This window comes from Salvelinus alpinus, chromosome 6 (assembly GCF_045679555.1).
Source record: "Salvelinus alpinus chromosome 6, SLU_Salpinus.1, whole genome shotgun sequence".
Taxonomy (NCBI): Eukaryota; Metazoa; Chordata; class Actinopteri; order Salmoniformes; family Salmonidae; genus Salvelinus; species Salvelinus alpinus.
This window is the reverse complement of record NC_092091.1, coordinates 78,523,185-78,539,333: the sequence shown is the minus strand read 5'-3', so window position 1 is coordinate 78,539,333 and position 16,149 is coordinate 78,523,185. Positions and strand designations below refer to the sequence as shown.

General features: G+C 40.2%; 1 protein-coding gene and 1 long non-coding RNA gene across 4 annotated transcripts in view; one reads left to right on the top strand and one right to left on the bottom strand.

Annotated features, from left to right (window-relative positions):
- Nucleotides 1–16,149, top strand: part of LOC139579458 (up-regulator of cell proliferation-like) — a 584,460-nt gene that overhangs the window by 201,711 nt on the left and 366,600 nt on the right. The gene's annotated exons all lie outside the window — the stretch shown is intronic.
- On the bottom strand, nt 9,697–13,098 carry LOC139579479 (uncharacterized). Its single transcript, XR_011675761.1, has 2 exons — nt 10,999–13,098; nt 9,697–10,886 (listed from the first exon to the last, which is right to left on the bottom strand). It is a non-coding gene; the product is annotated as an uncharacterized lncRNA (long non-coding RNA).

The window sequence follows — 16,149 nt, the reverse complement described above, 5'->3', positions numbered from 1 at the left end:
CTCGAATTTGAGCTGCGTTGGTGTACTGTTTTGCTGGCGTTATGTATGCAAACTATCTCCGTGTCGAATTTTGTTTGATACATGTGACCATATCATCGTAATGTATGTTTTTTCAATATAGTTTAATCAGATTATTTGAATTTTTCCGGGAGTTTTGCGGTGTTCCGTCGTCGGATTGTATTTACGTTTGAGAAATCCGTGCCACTCGACCGGTACCTGTGCTAAATGGAGTGGGAAAGGAACATTTCTGAACGGAACCAACAACTCATCTTGACAAAGGACACTTTGATCAACATTCTGATGAAAGATCAGCCATAGTAAGACCCAATTTACGATTTTATATCATATCTGTTGTGCATGTGAACTGGACGTGGGCGCCTAGCCGAATCTGCCTGGTAAAAATATTGTGTCCTCCGCTAACGTGGTTAGCTAATAGATTTACATATTCTGTCTTCCCTGTAAAACATTTTAAAAATCTGAAATGGTGGCTTTATTCACAAGACCTGTATCTTTCATCTGGTGTCTTGGACTTGTGATTTAATGATATTTAGATGCTACAAGTTACTTGTGACGCTATGCTAGCTGTGCTAATCAGTGGGGTGAGTTGGGGGGTGCTACCGGATCAGGGTTGGTGACTCGTGAGAAGTTAAAAATACACAGCGTACAGCAATTGAAAGACACAGATCTTGTGAATCCAGACAATATTTCAGATTTTCTAAGTGTTTTACAGCGAAAACACAATATATCGTTATATTAGCATACCACATGAGCTAACATCACCCCAGCATTGATTCAAGGCAAAAAGAGCGATAACGTTATCACCACCAAAATATATAAATTTTTTCACTAACCTTCTCAGAATTCTTCAGATGACAGTCCTGTAACATCATATTACACAATGCATATAGAGTTTGTTCGAAAATGTGCATATTAAGCGGCACAAATCGTACTTATACAATGAAAATAGTGTCCAACTACTCAAGCAATCGGGCCGGCGCCATCTTGGAAAGACTCCTATTTTTATATAAAACTATTCATAAACTTGACTAAAAAAATACAGGTTGGACAGCAATTGAAAGACAAATTAGTTCTTAATGCAATCGCTGAATTACATTTTTAAAATTAACTTTACTGCGCAATACAGCGTGCGCTGAAGCAAGGCTACACTGAAATTAATGGCTGCTTATGCATTTAACATTTTTCAACAGAACAACGATTTATCAGCATAAATAGTTCTTACTTTTAGATGAACTCGCATCAGAATCTTGGGAAAGGTGTCTTTTGTCCAGAACCATCGTCTTTTGGTCGAAAGATGTACTCTTGTCCTGTCGAAATCGCTGCTAACGTTCGGCATGTACCGGAAAGGTGTCCAAATCTTGAGAGCGCGTCACAAAGGAATGCAGAAAATCGCAATAAACTGATATAAATTGCTATAAGTCGGTTTAAATTAACTACCTTATGATGTCTTTAACAACTATAACGAATAAAAACATGACCGGAGATATAGAACTGGCTAAACCAAAGCTTGGAAGGAGGCCAGTCCGACGTCCATCCTGCGTCAGGCGCACGGTCGAAAAGAAAGGTACTTCCGCCCCAGGGTCTTATATAAGGTCCCAGATTGCGCAATCGACTCCATTCAAATTGTCACCACTTACTGACATCTAGAGGAAGGCGTATGCAGTGTTTGTAGCCCCACAGCATACACAGGGACTTATAAACTGACCTCAGAACAGGGAGTGAGATTTCTGAAATCTCACTCCCTGGCAGGAAATGTGCTGCAGAAGGAGTTCTGTTTCACTCAGAGACATAATTCAAACGGTTTTAGAAACTAGAGAGTGTTTTCTATCCAATAGTAATAATAATATGCATATTGTACGAGCAGGAATTGAGTACGAGGCAGTTTAATTTGGAAACGTCAAGAAAAAAAAAGTGCTAACAGCTCCCCCTATTGAAAAAAGGTTTTAAGTGCCTTTATCAAGGGCACAACAGCAGGAGATGGTAGGTCTACATGGGATCAGACACAGCAGCTTTCCAGTGTCAATAATGCTTACTTTTTCACATAGGCTATAATAATATTAATGAAAAAATGACAATGAAAAAGAAAGCACTTCTTTCATCCAAAGTCACTTTGTTGAGCTACACAATCAATTTGAGATACAATCAATTTGAGATCGGTACCTGTGTACAGGTACCGATCACTGTACCTGTACACAGCCAATCTGTAAATAGCACACCCGACTACCTCATCCCCATATTATTTATCCTCTTGCTCTTTTGCACCCCAGTATCTCTACTTACACATCATCATCTGCACATCTATCACTCCAGTATTAATACTAAATTGTAATTATTTTAGCCTCTAGGGCCTATTTATTGCCTACCTCCCTACTCTTCTACATTTGCACATACTGTACATAGATTTTTTAAATTTTCTTTTCTTTTGTGTTATTGACTGTGCATTTGTTTATGTGTAACTCTGTGTTGTTGTTTTTGTCGCACTGCTTTGCTTTGCTTTATCTTGGCCAGGTCGCAGTTGTAAATGAGAACTTGTTCTCAACTGGCCGACCTGGTTAAATAAAGGTGAAATAAATAAATTAAATAAATTAAATGTGCAAAAAATTATAAAATCGGTCCCATGACTAGAATGCAATTTGTGCCACAAATGCTAAAAAGTGAAAACAATGCCAGGGAAACTAAACCAAAGCATGGATTGCCATCATACGTTGCCCACAGACTGGTTAAAACCTGTTTAGGCCAGAGGTGCCGCTAGCGGCACTCCTCCCACATTCCATTGAAAAGGCAGAGCGGCAAATTCAAAAAAAATAATTGAAATATTTAACTTTCACACATTAACAAGTCCAATACAGCATTTGAAAGATAAACATCTTGTCAATCCATCCAACATGTCCGATTTTTTAAATGTTTTACAGAGAAAACACCACATATATTTATGTTAGGTCACCACCAAATAAAAAAAGACAGACAGACATTTTTCACAGCACAAGTAGGCTGCAGGTAGCATGCACAAGCCAACCTAACTAACCTAGAACCAACCTAAATAACCTAGAAAAAACTACCTCAGATGACAGTCCTATAACATGTTACACAATAAATCTATGTTTTGTTCAAAAAAATTGCATATTTTAGCTATAAATCAGTTTTACATTACTGCTACCATCATAGCCACCATCACAGCTACAGTCAGAAATTGCACGGCAGTAGCCAGAGAAAATACAGACGCCAACGTCAACTACTAATTACACATCATAAAACATTTCAGAACAATATATGGTGGATAGCTAATGAAAGAATAAGATCTTGTGAACAGAGCCAATATTTCCGATTTTTGAAGTGTTTTACAGCGAAAACACAATATATCGTTATATTAGCTTACTACAATAGCTAGCACACAGCAGCAGTGATTCTAGTCAAACGGTAGCATAGCACAGTTCGACAGATATATATGAAAAAGCATCCCAAATTGGGTCCTTATCTTTGTTGATCTTCCATCAGAATGTTCTCCAAGGGGTCCTTTGTTCAGAACCGACTTTATTTGGATCCATAACGAACGATTTCCCTCAGAATTAGCAAACACACTGGCTGTGCGTTGCTAGCCTCTCGTTCTTGAACCAATTCTTGCGACGCATTACGTCTAAAGTCCAGAATAAATTTCAATAATATAATTAAACTATATTGAAAAAACATACTTTAGGATGATATTGTGACATGTATCAAAGAAAATCGAAGCCAGAGATCATATTCACCTTTAAAAAGGTTCTTCCATGAGCCGAGTACAGGTCCTATTTCGCGCCCAGGAAAAAAATACAAGTGCGCACGTCTCAGTCCAAGAGGTTGTGTTCAGTCCCTGGTCGAGATAATCAACTGATTTTTTCTCTCACTTCCGCATGACACCCAGGCGAAGGCGTATGACGTGTTTCTACAGTCATAAGTGACATGCCCTTTTATAGACAAGCTCCTGAAGAGAGAGTTCGCTTTTGGAAATCTCACTTCCGGTTAGGAAATGGTCTGTAAAAGGTGTTCTGTTTCACTTAGAGAAATAATTCAAACGTTTTTAGAAACTAGAGACTGTTTTCTATCCAATAGTAATAATAATATGCATATTGTACGAGCAAGAATTGAGTACGAGGCCGTTTAAAAATCATACGATTTTCCCCAAAAGTGAAAATAGCACCCCCTGGTCCCCAACAGGTTAAAGAAACACATTTTTGTTTAACCTTATTTAACTAGGCAAGTCAGTTCAGAACAAATTCTTATTTTCAATGACAGCCTATGAACAGTGGCTTAACTGCCTTGTTCAGGGGCAGAATAACAGATTTGTACCTTGTCAGTTTGGGGATTTGAACTTGCAACCTTTCAGTTACTAGTCCAACGCTCAAACCACTAGGCTATGCTGCCTCCCCAAATCCTCATTTTGCAATTTGGGTGAACTATTCCTTAAGAAGGGCAAGACAAATATTGCTTCAGCTAATGTGAAACTGTATAACAAGGAAATTGCCAGCAATGGCAGAAGTTTTCTTATTCAAAATCATTATACAACTATCTAAAAGTGATTACAGTGGACATTTAACCTTTTGTCAATAGGGGGAGCTGTTAGCATTATTTTTTTTTTTACATTTCCAAATTAAACTGCCTCGTACTCAATTCTTGATCGTACAATATGCATATTATTGTTATTATTGGATAGAAAACAGTCTATAGTTTCTATAGGAGTTGAAATTTTGTCTCTGAGTGGTACAGAACAATTTCTACAGCACTTTTCATGACAGGGTTCAGATTTCAGAAATTTTTACCTCTGATCTGGGGTCTGTTTATAAGGCCACAGTGAATGCTATGAAGAAACCGACACTACCTACGTCTTCCTCTGGGTGTCTGTACGTCATCACGTTTTCAATGAACTCTATGGGACGTTCACAGCCATTATAAATGACAAAAATGTACAGAGACCCCTCTTTCTCAACGTGCGCCTCAAGCGTGAAGGCCATCGGACCTGCCTCGTTCCAAATCGTTTTCTAACCAGCAGTATTTCTCCGGTCATGTTTTCAGTCGTTATAGTTGTTAAAAACATCATAAGGTAGTGAATTTTAACCGTTTTATAGCAATTTATATCCGTTTAGTGCGATTCTGAGGAATTTATTTGTCGTGCACTTTCTAGCTTTGGGAACGTTTCGCGGTCTCGGTCGTTGTTAGTGGACATTTCGAAGGACAGAGGACATCTATCGACCAAAAGACGTTTATAACATAGAAAGGATACATTGCCCAAGAATATGATGGAAGATCAGCTCAAAGTAAGCAATATTTAATATGATAAACCGTGTTTCTGTCGAAATATTTTAAACGCATACATCGCCATTTTGTTTGGTATAGCTTCACTTGGCCAACCCTGTATTGAAAAGTAAGGATAATTTTAAAAATGTAAATCAGCGGTTGCATTAAGAACTAATTTGTCTTTCGATTCCTGTCAACCCTGTATTTTTTAGTCAAGTATATGATTAGCTTTTAATTAAACTAGATCACTCTGATAGATGACGTCAGACATATTGAGGCTTGATTTCCTAGTATTTTCATTGTGTAACCACGGTTTTGTATGGCTAAATATGCACCTTTTCGAACAAACTGTATATGTATGTTGTAAAATGATGTTACAGGAGTGTCATCGGAAGAATTCTGAGAAGGTTAGTGAAAAAATTAATATCTTTTGGCGGTGGTTACGTTATAGCGCTCTTTGGCTGGAATCGATGCTCTGGTAACGTTGGAACATGTAGTATGCTAACTTATCGATTTATTGTGTTTTCGCTGAAAAACGCTTAGAAAATCTGAAATATGGTCTGAAATCACAAGAACTGGGTCTTTCCATTGCTATGCTTTGTCTATTTTTATGAAATGTTTTATGATGAGTAAATTGGTCATACACGTTGCTCTATCTAGTAATTCTAGTGGATTTGTGATGGTCGGTGCAATTGTAAACTGTGATTTCTACCTGAAATATGCACTTTTTTCTAACAAAAACTATCCTATACCATGAATATGTTATCAGACTGTCATCTGATGGTTTTTTTTATAGGTTATTGGCTATCAATATCTTAGTTGAGCCGAATTGGTGATAGCACCTGAAGGAGTAAGAAACTGATGGAGTTAGAATAGTGGTGTATTTTGCTAACGTGTTTAGCTAATAGATTTACATATTTTGTCTTCCCTGTAAAACATTTTAAAAATCTGAAATGGTGGCTTTATTCACAAGATCTGTATCTTTCATCTGGTGTCTTGGACTTGTGATTTAATGATATTTAGATGCTACTATCTACTTCTGAAGCTATGCTATCTATGCTAATCAGTGTGTGGGGGGTGGGGGGTGCTCCCGGATCCGGGTTTCTGAGGCAGTAAAAGTTAATTTATCTACATTTAAATAATATGATGTAAGTTATTGCCAAAGATTAATTCTGTCTTTTCATTATGAAATGTATTTTCCACCAAAGACTCAAGATGAAGAACATGACCAAAGTCAGACTTTAATTAAAGGTAGGTATTCCAGATTTAGAATACTCATATTTCACTGTCTTAGTTATTAAATACAAGATTATACAGTAAGTCTATACAGAAATATGTTGATGTTTTTGAGATTATGGAGTGTAAGATGATTTGTAATTAACAACTGCATGGACTCACACAATGTCATAATGCAGCAGCATGATAATGGCACCGGAGGTGATGGCTTCCATTTTACGGGCTCCTAACCAACTGTGCTATTTTGTTTGTTTTTTCGCGTTGTTTGTAACTTATTTTCAAATCAAATCAAATCAAATCAAATTTTATTAGTCACATACACATGGTTAGCAGATGTTAATGCGAGTGTAGCGAAATGCTTGTGCTTCTAGTTCCGACAATGCAGTAATAACAACAAGTAATCTAACCTAACAATTCCACAACTACTACCTTATACACACAAGTGTAAAGGGATAAAGAATATGTACATAAAGATATATGAATGAGTGATGGTACAGAACGGCATAGGCAAGATGCAGTAGATGGTATAGAGTACGGTATATACATATGAGATGAGTACTGTAGGGTATGTAAACATAAAGTGGCATAGTTTAAAGTGGCTAGTGGTACATGTATTACATAAAGATGGCAAGATGCAGTAGATGATATAGAGTACAGTATATACATATACATATGAGATGGGTAATGTAGGGTATGTAAACATTATATTAAGTGGCATTGTTTAAAGTGGCTAGTGGTACATTTTTACATAATTTCCATCAATTCCCATTTTTAAAGTGGCTGGAGTTGAGTCAGTATGTTGGCAGCGGCCGCTAAATGTTAGTGGTGGCTGTTTAACAGTCTGATGGCCTTGAGATAGAAGCTGTTTTTCAGTCTCTCGGTCCCTGCTTTGATGCACCTGTACTGACCTCGCCTTCTGGATGATAGCGGGGTGAACAGGCAGTGGCTTGGGTGGTTGTTGTCCTTGATGATCTTTATGGCCTTCCTGTGACATCGGGTGGTGTAGGTGTCCTGGAGGGCAGGTAGTTTGCCCCCGGTGATGCGTTCTGCAGACCTCACTACCCTCTGGAGAGCCTTACGGTTGTGGGCGGAGCAGTTGCCGTACCAGGCGGTGATACAGCCCGACAGGATGCTCTCGATTGTGCATCTGTAGAAGTTTGTGAGTGCTTTTGGTGACAAGCCGAATTTCTTCAGCCTCCTGAGGTTGAAGAGGCGCTGCTGCGCCTTCTTCACAACGCTGTCTGTGTGGGTGGACCAATTCAGTTTGTCCGTGATGTGTACACCGAGGAACTTAAAACTTTCCACCTTCTCCACTACTGACCCGTCGATGTGGATAGGGGGGTGCTCCCTCTGCTGTTTCCTGAAGTCCACAATCATCTCCTTTGTTTTGTTGACGTTGAGTGTGAGGTTATTTTCCTGACACCACACTCCGAGGGCCCTCACCTCCTCCCTGTAGGCCGTCTCGTCTTTGTTGGTAATCAAGCCTACCACTGTAGTGTCATCCGCAAACTTGATGATCATAAGGTACTCTTTTTGTAAGTTATTTTGTGCATTATGTTGCTGCTACCGTCTCTTATGACCGAAAAGAGCTTAAGGACATCAGAACAGCAATTACTCACCTGGAACTTGACAAAGATTTTTTATTTAATGAGTCCAACGCAAAGGATATACTGTTTTTTTGAGACCAGACACAAATCCCCATCATTTGTGAGAAGAAAAGATGGAGAAAAAGGGGGCGGAGGTCGGGGTGCCTTCTGAGAATTCGTAGGTGAGTGAGTAAACATCCACTACCATCTGTACTATTGGCCAACGTGCAATCATTGGAAAATAAAATGGATGATCTACAATTAAGACTATCCTACCAGCGGGACATTAAAAACTGTAATATCTTATGTTTCACTGAGTCGTGGATGAATGACGGCATGGATAATATAGAGCTGGCTGGGTTTTCCGTGCATCGGTGTGTCTATTTGCCAATAACAGCTGGTGCACGATGTCAATTATTAAAGAAGTCTCGAGGTATTGCTTGCCTGAGGTAGAGTACCTTATGATAAGCTGTAGACATCACTATCTACCAAGATAGTTCTCATCTATATTATTCGTAGCCATCTATTTACCACCACGAACCGATGTTGGCACCAAGACCACACTCAATGAACTGGATAAGGCCATAAGCAAACAGGAAAATGCCCATCCAGAAGTGGAGCTCCTAGTGGCCGGGGACTTTAATGCAAGCAAACTTAAATCCATTTTACCTCATTTCTACCAGCATGTCACATGTGCAACCAGAGGGAATAAAACTCTAGACCACCTTTACTCCACACACAGAAACACATACAAAGCTCTCTCAAGCCCTCTATTTGGCAAATCTGACCATAATTATATCCTCCCGATTCCTGCTTAGAAGCAAAAACTATAGCAGGAAGTACCAGTGACTCACTCAATACGAAGGTGGTCAGATGACGTGGATGCTACACTACAGGACTGTTTTGCTAGCACAAACTGGAATATGTTCCGGGACTCATCCAATGACATTGAGGAGTATAACCATCTCAGTCACTGATTCATCAATAAGTGCATCGACGACGTTGTCGTCCCCACAGTGACCGTACGTACATATCCCAACCAGAAGCCATGGATTACAGGAAACATCCGCACCGAGCTAAAGACTAGAGCTGTCGCTTTCAAGGAGCGGGACACTAATCAGGACACTTATAAGAAATCCCGCTACTCCCTGAGACAAACCATCAAACAAGCAAAACATCAATACAGGACTAAGATTGAATCCAACTGCACCGGTTATGACGCTAGTCGGATGTAGCAGGGCTTGCAAACTATTATGGACTACAAAGGGAAACCCAGACGCGAGCTGCCCAGTGATGAAGCCTACCAGAAGAGCTAAATGCCTTTTTATGCTCGCTTCGAGGCAATCAACACTGAAGCATGCATGAGAGCACCAGTTGTTCCGTATGACTATGTGATCACGCTCTCGGTAGCCATGTGAGCCAGACCTTTAACTTCTTCAGGCTGCAATCCCGACGTCGGGATTAATATGACAACAGCCACTGCAAGTGCAGGGCGCGAAATTCAAAATCTATTTTTGTAAAATATTTAACTTTCACACATTAACAAGTCCAATACAGCATTTGAAAGATAAACATCTTGTCAATCCAGCCAACATGTCCGATTTTTTAAATGTTTTACAGAGAAAACACCACATATATTTATGTTAGCTCACCACCAAATAAAAAAGAGGACAGACATTTTTCACAGCACAAGTAGGATGAAGTAGCATGCACAAGCCAACCTAACTAACCTAAAACCAACCTAAATAACCTAGAAAAAACTACCTCAGATGACAGTCCTATAACATGTTACACAATAAATCTATGTTTTGTTCAAAAAAAATGCATATTTTAGCTATAAATCAGTTTTACATTACTGCTACCATCTTAGCCACCATCATAGCTACAGTCAGAAATCGCACGGCAGTAGCCAGAGAAAACAGACACCAACGTCAACTACTAATTTCACATCAGAAAAGATTTCAGAGAAATATATGGTGGATAGCTAATGAAAGAGAAAGATCTTGTGAATACAGACAATATTTCAGATTCTTTAAATGTTTTACAGCGAAAACACCACATATATTCATGTTAGCTCACCACCAAATACAAAAAGAGAGACAGATATTTTTCACAGCACCGGTAGCATGCAGCTAGCATGCAGCTAGCATGCAAAGCCAACCTAACTAACCTAGAACTAACCTAAATAACCTAGAAAAAACTCCCTCAGATGACAGTCCTATAACATGTTACACAATAAATCTATGTTTTGTTCGAAAAAGTTGAATATTTTAGCTATAAATCAGTTTTACATTACTGCTACCATCTTAGCCACCATCATAGCTACAGTCAGAAATCGCACGGCAGTAGCCAGAGAAAACAGACACCAACGTCAACTACTAATTTCACATCAGAAAAGATTTCAGAAAAATATATGGTGGATAGCTAATGAAAGAGAAAGATCTTGTGAATACAGACAATATTTCCGATTTCTGAAGTGTTTTACAGCGAAAACACAATATATCGTTATATTAGCTTACTACAATAGCTAACAGACAGCAGCATTGATTCTAGTCAAACGCTAGCGATAGCACAGTTCGACAGATATATGAAAAAGCATCCCAAATTGGGTCCTTATCTTTGTTGATTTTCCATCAGAATGTTCTCCAAAGGGTCCTTTGTTCAGAACCGTGTTCATTTGGACCTAGAACGAACGATGTCCCTGTTGAATTAGCATGACACACTGGCCATGCCATGCTAACCTCTCCGTCTTGACAAAATTCTTGCGTCGCATCACGTCTAAAGTCCAGAATAAATTTCAATAATATAATTAAAGTATATTGAAAAAACATACTTTAGGATGATTTTGTGACATGTATCAAAGAAAATCGAAGCTGGAGGTCATATTCACCTATAACGAGTGTTTTCCAGGAGCGCAGTCCATTTCCTACCTCGCGCCCAGAAAAAAATATAAAGTGCGCACTTATCACTCAAAGAGGTTCCTTTCAGTCCCTGACAGAGATAATCAAGTCATTTTTTCTCTCACTTCCGCATGACAACCAGGGGAAGATGTGTGACGTGTTTGTACAGTCCTAAGTGCCAAGGCCTTTTATAGAGAGTATCTTGAAGAGAGACATAGCTTCTTGGAAAAGTCACTTTTTACAGAAAATGGGCTGTAAAAAGAGTTATGTTTCACTTAGAGAAATAATTAAACCTGTTTTAGAAACTAGAAGGTGTTTTCTATCCAAAGGTAATAAATAATATGCATATTGTACGAGCAAGAATTGAGTACGAGGCCGTTTGAAATGGCCACCTCTTTCCACTGCTTATACTTACTGCTCATTTTTGAGCCATAAGAGGTTAAACCGGTCAACATTCACACTGCTCAGACGGATTACCAGGACATGTACTCAAGCATGCGTGGACCAACTGGCAAGTGTCTTCACTGACATTTTCAACCTCTCCCTGACCGAGTCTGTCATGCCTACATGTTTAAAGCAGACCACCATAGTCCCTGTGCCCAAGGAAGTGAAGGTAACCTGCCTAAATGAATACCGCCTCTTAGCACTCACGTCGGTAGCCATGAAGTGCTTTTAAAGGCTGGTCATGGCTCACATCAACAACATCATCCCGGAAACCCGAGACGCATTCCAATTCGCATACCGCCACAACAGATCCACAGATGACGAAATCTCAATCGCACTCCACACTACCCTTTCCAGCTAGACAAAAGGAACACCTATGTGAGAATGCTGTTCATTGACTACAGCTCAGTGTTCAACACCATAGTGCCCACAAAGCTCATCACTAACCTAAGGACCCTGGGACTTAACACCTCTCTCTGCAACTGGATCCTGGACTTCCTGACGGGCCGCACCCTGGTGGTAAGGGTAGGCAACAACACATCTGCCACGCTGATCCTCAACACTGGTGCCCCTCAGGGGTACGTGCTTAGTCCCCTCGTCTACTCCCTGTTCACCCATGACTGCGTGGCCAAACACGACTCCAACAGTGGCAGGCCTAATCATCGACAACGATGAGACAGCCTATAGGGAGTCAGAGACCTGGCAGTGTGGTGCCAGGATAACAACCTTTCCCTCAGTGTGAGCAAGACAAAGGAGCTGATCGTGGACTACAGTAAAAGGCGGGCCAAAAAGGCCTCATTAACATCGACGGGGCTGGAGTGGAGCGGGTCGAGAGATTCAAGTTCCTTGGTGTCCACATCACCAACGAACTATCATGGTCCAAACACACCAAGACAATCGTGAAGAGGGCACAACAACACCTTTTCCCCCTCAGGAGATTGAAAAAATTTGGAATGGGTCCCCAGATCCTCAAAAAAACTCTACAGCTGCTCCATCGAGAGCATCCTGACCGGTTGCATCACTGACCTGGAATGGCAACTGCTCGGCATCTGACCATAAGGCGCTACAGAGGGTAGTGTGTACGGCCCAGTATATCACTGGGGCCAAGCTTCCTGCCTTCCAGGACCTGTATACTAGGTGGTGTCAGAGGAAGGCCCAAAAAATTGTCAACGACTCCAGCCACCCAAGTCATAGACTGTTCTCTCTGCTATCGCACGGCAAGCGGTACGCGGGCACCAAGTCTAGGACCAAAAGGCCCCTTAAGAGCTTCTACCCCATGCCATAAGACTGCAGAACAATTAATAAAATGGCCACCGGACTGTTTACATTGACCCCCCCCCCCCTTTGTTTTTACACTGCTAGTCACTTTACCCCTACCTACATGTACAAATGACCTTGACTGACCTACCCCAGAGCCATTGACTAGGTACCGATACCCCCTGTATATAGCCTCGTTATTGTTATTTTATTGTGATACTTTTTTCTTTTCTTTTTTACTTTCAGTTTATTTAGTAAATGTTTTCTTAATTATTTCTTGAACTGCAAGGGCTTGTAAGTAAGCATTTCATGGTAAGGTCTACACCTGTTGTATTTGGCACAAGTGACAAATAAAATTTGATTTGGTTTGATATTTCACATTTCTTATTCACTCCTTAACCAGGGCTGCCCCCTCATGGTGAGATCCAGTTCCTGTCGGTGATGTCAGACGCTGTGTCTCTAAGATGGAGTTCTCCTCAGGGGGTTGAAGGACCACAGAAGTTCAGAGTGACCTGGGAATGTAGTGATGGGGAACATCACAGTCTAGATGTGAAATACATGCATCAAGTTGAAATCGATGGACTGAAACCTGGTGAAAAGTACCAGTTCAACGTAGCCACTGAGGGGGATGCTGGAAGTTTAAGTAGTTGTGTCTCAGGATCTGTAATCACAGGTACTGTAATGTGTCTTTGTCTTTAAGGTTTTGGTGTTAGGATATATAATATTATGGACTGTATTTTATTAAAATTATCAGTGCACCCGTTCTTTGAAACAAATTGTGATTTTCATTCCAGTGGTGCCATTCCCCAGAAACTTAACAATATACCAGTTGGAACACTCCTCCTTCACTCTCAACTGGAACAAGGCTGAAGGAATGGAGAAAGTCCCACAGCACTTCCTCATATCCTACTGCAGCCCAGGAACTGAGCCCAAGGCAATATGTACTAAAGACTGCCACAAGACATTATCCTATCTACAACCTGGTACTGAGTACACTGTCAGTGTCTCTACTGTGCTGAACAATGGGGAACATAGTGAACCTGTCTCTACAACCATCTACACTAGTAAGAGATCTACCTTCTTATTGCAGTTCAGTAGGAGACAATGTGAATGGACAATATAAGGTGTGCTGAGTGTTTGGTGATAAAAAACGTTACATTTTCTCTGTGTGTCGCAAGTGACAGATATATTTATCACAATCTGCATAGCAGATAACATATATTTGTTACAACACTAATTAAGAGTTTTGGTCTAAAGCCAATTACCCACTTCAAAAGCTCTTACAGAGAGACTGATGTTTACCCTGGCTTTGCTATACTTTTAGTCATATATGTCTGTAGTTCACTAATCACTATTCAGTACATAACAACACATATTTTACATTTACATTTACATTTAAGTCATTTAGCAGACGCTCTTATCCAGAGCGACTTACATTGTAATTATATTTCCCCTAGTACTCCCTGCTCCAGAAAGTCTGAATGTTCACTCAGTAACCACCTCATCAGCTACTGTGAGATGGAACCAGCCACATGGAATTGAAGAAACCCAACACTATTACCAGATCTCCTACCACCGCTCTGGGAAAGAGAAACACATCATTACCACATCCTTACAAAGCAACACGCTCCATGTCCTGAAACCTGGTACTCAGTACTCAGTGACTGTCTGCACTGTGCTGGAAAATGGGGAGCAAAGTCAACTGGTGTCAACAACCTTTAATACATGTATGTACTTAGTTAACTATTATCAATATATTCCATTTAGCAGATGTTTTTTTATAACTATTATGGCTGGTGTCAAGTGAATCCTTTGGAGGGGAATGGGGGTGTCTCTCTACTTTCATGCCTCTAACTCTGCAATGCAGCTTCTCCTTCTTTGCCAGGCTGGGTTGCTTAGTCAATAACAGTCCAACATTGATCTTGAGGCAGAGTAAATACATAAAACAATATTGTTATGTATGATTAATGCATTAATAAACATAAAGACACTATCAAGCGTAAAGGCACAATATTTTTGAATGAGTGTTTGTTCATTGAAAACCTCTGGTTTGAATTGAAGAGGGGAGTCCATAAGCACAGACAAAGGATACCAAGGATCTGGGTAGATTATATATGGAGGAATGGTCTAAGATCCCTCCCAATGTGTTCTCCAATCTCATAAAACATTTTAGAATAAAATCTCAGTGTCATTGTGGCCAAGTTTCAGCCTCCTGGCAGAGGCATCCAGGTTTTTGGCTAATATGTGCTGGTAATTCATTATTTTATCGACCTTAACAAAAGGCCCCAGGACCATTGGAAGCAAAACAGCCCCATAACATCAAACATCCACCAACATATTTTACAGTGGGTTTGGGGTTCTTTTCTGCTTATGCATTCGATACCAAACCCACCGCTAGTGTGGTTGACCAAAGAGCTCTATTTTAAGGTAATCTGACAATGGCACCGGTACGAATCCAAGTGTCAATGCCATTTAGCAAACTCCAGGCATTTACATTTGTTGGATGACATGACAATAGGGCTCTTTGGCCACGCAGACCAGTGGTGGGTTTGGAGTCTAAATAAGGCTGCATAAATAGAAAGCCTACTTGCTAAACAAAAATCTCTTTCTCTGAGCAATTGTATTAGTATAAAATAATATAATTTTCAAATGTTTTGGAGCATATAATATAGCTCAGTATTAGTATGGTTACAGGGTAGCTATGAATGTTCAATGGGATCTTACCAGTGCTGTTTGGTGGCTTGCACATCAGATTTTACAGGATGTGTACAGGTTGAAAAATGATCAGAGATCCCTCTTTTCATGCAGTGTTTATTTGTGTTATTTCTGTTTTTACACAGACCCTACTCCTCCAGGAAATCTTGTTATATGGTCTTATAGTGCGACCTCTGCCAAACTGATCTGGGATCATCCTGATGGGATGGAGGACATCCAGCACAGCTTCAGGGTGATATGGTGTGACAAAGCCAGTCCAAGTGAGTCCTTCACTACCAACAAGATATGTGGAAATGTCACTGGTCTGACGGCAGGGACAGAGTACACCGTCACTGTCTGCACCATTGACGAGAGAAATATGGAGAGTGACCCAGTCTGTACTAACCTACATACAAGTAAGTAATCAATTGCAGTTTCAAGATGAAAATGAACTAGAATATTAAAAAACTCAAACATTTATCTTTGTTATTACAGAGATGACTTTGAAACCTTTTATGCAGAAGTTGGGACTGACACAGCATTTTGAGGAGAAACTGTCGTTGAATGACGTGCTTGCAATCGATAGCCTAACGTTAGGAAAGAACCATACGGTAACTCCTCAATCTCTACCATGGTGTTTTCTGAAAGAACTGATGAGGATGAACGTGTCTGCAAGAGATGTAAAGAACATCACCACTGATAAGGAGGATCATATGAATGTAAACCCTCTAGACCTGATCACAGCC